This window comes from Petaurus breviceps, unplaced genomic scaffold (genome assembly GCF_028583685.1).
Source record: "Petaurus breviceps papuanus isolate PSGF00001 unplaced genomic scaffold, PetGlider_PUasm1.0 582, whole genome shotgun sequence".
NCBI lineage: Eukaryota > Metazoa > Chordata > Mammalia > Diprotodontia > Petauridae > Petaurus > Petaurus breviceps.
Window position 1 is genome coordinate 12,899,967 of NW_027186390.1, and position 6,000 is coordinate 12,905,966.

The 6,000-nt window shown below is 40.3% G+C and overlaps 1 long non-coding RNA gene across 2 annotated transcripts in view; it reads right to left on the reverse strand.

The window, feature by feature from the left end:
- Nucleotides 1-5,994, reverse strand: part of LOC138173456 (uncharacterized) — a 129,052-nt gene extending 123,058 nt beyond the window's left edge. For both annotated transcript variants that reach the window (XR_011171408.1, XR_011171407.1), the window contains exon 1: nt 5,856-5,994. This is a non-coding gene — a long non-coding RNA (uncharacterized lncRNA). The remainder of the gene's footprint in view (nt 1-5,855) is intronic.
- Nucleotides 5,995-6,000: the final 6 nt, after the last annotated feature.

Consider the following 6,000-nt stretch of genomic DNA (forward strand, 5'->3'; position numbering starts at 1 on the left):
AAAGCAGGAAGATGGGAAACAATTTTTATAGCAAGTGCTTCTGATAAAGGCCTCTTTTCTCAAATATATAGAGAACTGTGTCAAATTTATAAGGATACAAGCCATTTCCCAGTTGACAAATAGTCAAAGGATATGAACAATTTTCAGATGAAGAAATTAAAGCTATCTATAGTCATATGAAAAAATGCTCTAAATCATTATTGATTAGAGAAATGCAAATTAAAATAGCTCTAAGGTACCACCCCACAACTATCAGACTGGCTAATCTGACAGAAAAGGAAAATTATAAATGTTGGAGAAGACATGGGAAAATTGGAAAACTAATGCATTGTTGGTGAAGTTGTGAACTGATCCAGCCATTCTGGAGAGCAATTGGGAACCATGAACAAAGGGCTATAAAATTGTGCACACCCTTTGATCCAGCAATACCACTTCTAGGTCTGTATCCCAAAGATACAAAAAGGGAAAAGGACCTACATGTACAAAAATATTTATAGCAGCTCTTTTTGTAGTAGCCAAGACTTGAAAATTTAGGGAATGCCCATCAGTTGGGGAATGGCTGAACAGTTGTGGTATATGAATGTAATGGAATACTATTGTACTATAAGAAATGACAAGCAAGAGGATTTTAGAAAAACCTAGTAAGATTTACATGAACTGATGTCGAGTGAAGTGAGCAGAACCAGGAAAACATTGTACACAGTAACAGCAACATTATGTAATGGTTACCTATAGTAGACTTAGCTCTTTTCAGCAATACAATGATCTAAGACAATGCCAAAAGACTCATGATGAAAAATGCTATCTACATCCAGAGAAAGAACTATGGAGTCTGAATGCAGATTGAAGGATACTATTTTCACTTTGTGTGTGTGTGTCTTTTCCCTTTTGTTCTATTTTCTTTTCTCACAGCATGACTAATGTGGAAATATGTTTACATGACTGCACATGTATAACCTATATCAAGATTGCCATCTTGGGGAGAGGGGGTGGCAGGAAAGGAGGGAGAACAAATTTGGAACTCCAAATCTTTATGAAAAATGAATGTTGAAAACTATCTTTACATATAATTGGAAAAAATAAAATACTATTTACCAAAAAAAGCATTTTGCAAACCTTAAAGGGCTAAATAAAATGTGAGCTATTATTCCAGCTCCCATTTAGACTGAATTATGCTCTGATGTAACAATCTACTTGATTGTATGTTGAGTTGTTTTTTTTTTAATTTAAGCCCAAAAATTTCCAGGTGAAATATATATCTAAGTAAAAAAACCCAGAAGTATTTTCAGGATCCAAGACCACCCCTCTCTTTTTATTATTAGGAAAAACCTTGTTTTCCAGAGTTAAAGTCCAGCAAGCAAACTGTGCCCTGAGCTTGGCATAACAACAATCCTTTGTACTCACCCTCTGCATAAACACTGCTGCAACTAAATCCCAGAACTGATGGTCCCTAAACTTGGGCAAGCACCAACAGGCCCAGATATGAAGCCCTTCTATGAAAGGGTTTTTTGTCACTAGACAACCTTTCCTTACTGTTACTGTTGTGCCCCCACTCTTGTTATTATACTACATTATTTGATTCTTTATCTAGCCACAAATACATAAATCAAGGTTTAACTCCACTGCCTTGGGTCTCCTACTGGAGAAGGCCCCAACACATGTGTCTAATTTCCCTCCCCCAATGGAATAAAGAAATCTTTTTACTTATAACCTATGTGAGTTCTTTGGAATTTTTGGAGTTAACAGTGGTTACAAAACCTCCGTGACTCTTTGGTCATTTGTTACCAGAGTTGACATCTTTTTAAAAAATAAAATAAAAGCTACTGAAACACTTGAGCTAAAAAAGCCACAATCGGAGCTGAATGGGTGCCCTCCCAAAGGATATATGAAAAACATACCCAGGAATCTTAAAAAAAAGAAAGAACTCCTAGGAAGCCCCAATAGGGCTGGTGCTTTTCCTGCTGTGTTTAGGTCCTGGGACCAAAGGGAATTGTTCTAGAGGGGAAAAAAACAGAGATAAAAGTCATGAGAATTAGAATGGAATAGAATTAGACCTGTGATTCCATTGGTATAGGGAACACCTGAGGAGGAAGCACCCTCTGCTGGTGCAGAAACTGGATGCTGGTCTGCAATTTGTATTGTTAGAGAAGCGTCCTGAGACACTGAGAAGTGACTTTCCCAGGATCTCAGAATCACTAGGAGGTAGAGGCTAGGCCTGAACTAATGTCTTTCTCCCTGCCTCTAGGGTCAGGTTTCCCTCTACTAGGTTAGCAGAGCTCACCCTGGGGTCTGTGAACTTATTTTTGCAATATATCAATAACTATATTTCAAAATAATGAGTTTCCTTTGTAGTCCAATGCACTTTATTTTTTGCATTTAAAAACATCACTCTAAGAAGGATCCATAGACATCACCAGACTGCCGAAAGGGTCCATAATACACAAAAAGCATAAGAACTCTCACTGAAAGATGCTGCCTTTTATAACAGCTCACATTTATATAACAGTTTCCCCTTTGCTTTTCTCACAACAACCTACAAGTTATCTATGAGTCAGGAAAGAATCATAGTCTTGGAGAAGATAGTGTGAAATCAAGGAAACATTTTAAAATGGCAGGGCAAGGTGCTACAATGGAGACAACCCTGGGCCTGGAGTCAGAAAGATTCATTTTTCTAAGTTCAAATCCTGAGCTCAGACACTTTCTAGCTGTGTGACCCTGAATAAGTCACCTCACCCTGTTTGCCTCAGTTTCCTCATCTGTAAAATGAGCTGGAGAAGGAAATGGCAAACCACTCCAGTATCTTTACCAAGAAAACCCCAAATGGGGTCATGAAGAGTTGGACACAAATGAAAATGACTGAACAAGGTGAACAGACAACAGTAATGAAAGAGGGATTTCATTCGGAAGAGGCTTCCAAAACTGGAAACCAGGTAGTTATAGAATCCTCAGAATGGTTAAGCAGAGAACAACAGCTTACATTTCTATAGTACTTCAAATTCTACAAAGCAGCTCTGGGAGGTAGATTGGATAAGCATTATTCCCATTTTATAGATAAGGCAAATGAAGCACTACAATGTTAAATGTGTAGTGCTGGAGATGGGATTAGGACCAGGATGTGAATTAGGATAAGATTAGGACTTTCCCCTTCGGAAAAGTCAGCTTCTTTCCACTGCGTACTACACTGCCTCTCTTAAAAATGTAAACTCCATGAGGGTAGGTGCTGATTCATTTTTCTCTCCAAATGCCTAGTGTGTAACATGGTACCTGATATGTAGCAGTACTCAGTAAATGCTTGTTGGTTGGTTGATTGATTCCTCTTTTAACCCTGTTTTTTCCTTTTCTGTAACTTCATGGAGGGCAAGTAGGTGGTGGGATGCATTGAATGCCAGGCCTGGAGTCAGAAAGAGCTGAGTTCAGATCCAACCTCACACTTACTAGCTGTGTGAGCCTCAGCAAGTCACTTACCCTTTTGCCTAGTTTCTTCATCTATAAAATGAGCGGGAGAAGAAAATGGTAAAGCACTCCAATATCTTTGCCAAGAAAGCCCCAAATGGGGTCACAAAGAGTTGGACATGGTTGAAATGACTGAACAACAAACTTCATGGGAAGCTGAGTGAGTCATGAAATAGAAATGTCAATGAGGCAACTTCTGAGAAGTACCAGATTTGGCTATTGCTGAATGTTCCACTGGCCAGGCTGAAGAGAATCATCCCCTCCAAAGAAGTAGCCCTGGACCCTGCTTAACTATGTGTGCCATGTACCATGAACCCGGACTGACCCAGAGCCATGGGGATTCCCTTGTCCCAATGGGGATTCTGTTCCCAGCATCTTCTTATTGCTTCTGTGGTAAAAGCAGAAACTCACCAGACCTCAGATTCCGTCCAGGTGAAACTCTGATTAAGAAGAAAACCAGTAATTGATGACGCAAGAGCCCTTCCCAGACTCATGATTAATGGTCGTCAAAATAGGCAGCCACCTAATATGTAATACCCAAGGAGGCACAATGAGGTACATCTTGAAAGAATGACTGCAAGGTATATGTTCAATGTCCATGTTTGATGCTACCCAATTCCACTCTTTAAACATGCACATGAGCAATTTTAAAATTCTGAACTTAATAAACACCAAATAGAATGGGCATTTTCTACATAATAGAACAGAAAAAGAGGATTGATTGTACATGAAACTATCGAGCTCTATTGCACACAGCTTGCTTTTCTTTTTAAGTATAACTAAAAATACAAATCAATATTTTCTCTTTAAAAATATTCATCAGCTGTTACATTAACAAAACACAAAGAAATTAAAATGTTTTAAGTATATAATAAAACCAACCAATTTTAAAAAAGCCAAATCACATACCTTACAGGGAGGTTCAAACCTCCAGAGCATAATTGTCAAACATTACATATAAGACATATAAATGTCTTGTCCTGGGTATATCATTTTTCTCATCTAATAGGTAACCTCCTTAATTCCAGGTAGCCATTATAAACTCTGGACTTACTTTCCTGATCCCTAACTCTGCTTACACTTCCAAGTTTAGTTATATCATCCCCTCAGGTTTCTAGGGGTACCCCACAGAGAGTACTAGATTCTACTGATGCTATTGACTTGAGCCCCCCTTTCTAGTGTGTTTTCCCTAATATCAATTTCCCAGAGTCAGGTACTGTCTCCTCATTGTCATTGATAGCAGTGAGGATAATACCCATTTATCAATTTAACCAGTTGGCAGGTCCTCAATATTGATAACCAATTAATATCAATTAGATTTTTAAAGGGATATTTACTGAAAAGGTAAACCACAGAAAGTTCCCCCAAAATCATACTTTCCCTTCTACATTTTGATCCCTATGGGTCCTTAAAGTAGTAGCTACATTCCTCTCATCACTGAGTTAACTCTCTAGGTCTGGCATAGCCAATGGACAGGTCACTCCCTTATTTGCAGGACACATACTCTACTGCTAGCTAGTCTGGGTCAAGCAGTAAGCCCCTAAGAGCTTGCTCATCCTCAGGTATTGGCTTGAACCTCCAGTGAGGTGACTCTTCCAACCTTTTTAAGATTTCACTGTATCAGGGGCGGCTAGGTGGTTTAGTGAATAGAGCACTGGCCTTGAAGTCAGGAGGACCTGAGTTCAAATCTGGCCTCAGACATTTAACACTTACTAGCTGTATGACCTTGGGCAAGTCACTTAACCCCAACTGCCCCTACAAAAAGCAAAAAAAAAAAAAAAGATTTCACTGTATCAAAGGAAAAAAAAACCCAAGGTAGCTACATTCCAAGCACAGCCTTGTCAAGGAGGCCACTCCCTCACAGGTCAACAGTAGCTCAGCTGGGCCCTGCTTACCTAGACTCCCTCACAGGTCAACCCAGGTACCCTGATGAAAAAGAGGAAGGATGGAGTCAGGAAACAAGTCACAGACTATCTGTACAAACTCTAAATAGGGGCTATCCAGAAAGTCCAGAAGCAGACTTCCCAAATTCCCTACATGGCTTGGAATCAGGCAGGCCCTTTGCACATGCTCTCAAAACTGGGTTCTTACCATCCACCCCTGGGAAGAATCTAGGAAACTCACATGGAAAGGCATACACACAGGAAAAACATATGGGCAGTGTGACCATATGGAGTGTAGTGCATGTAGAGACCATGCATGGCTACATCACACATATGGGGTTAACTCATGCTCCCCAAACTGCAGGGCCCCCCCAATGGCTTTCTTCCAGTTACTCCATCACTGTCCCCATTAGCCCTACTCCCTGCTGGTCTCAGTCTCCATGGCGTACCACTCCACCAGATGCTGCTGGGCTGAACAGGTGGCTTTTGCCAGGAGTAGCTCAGCTGGGCCCTGCTTACCTAGACTCCGGATGTCTGCTGGTCTGCTGCAGGTTCTGTTGCTTCCAGTTTCTGGCTCAGCTATCCTGGTCTACCCTTTCCTCAAAGAAAAAGGGAGTATTACTATACTCTATCTGTTTAAGGCCTATGAGCTTCTTACTGGCTC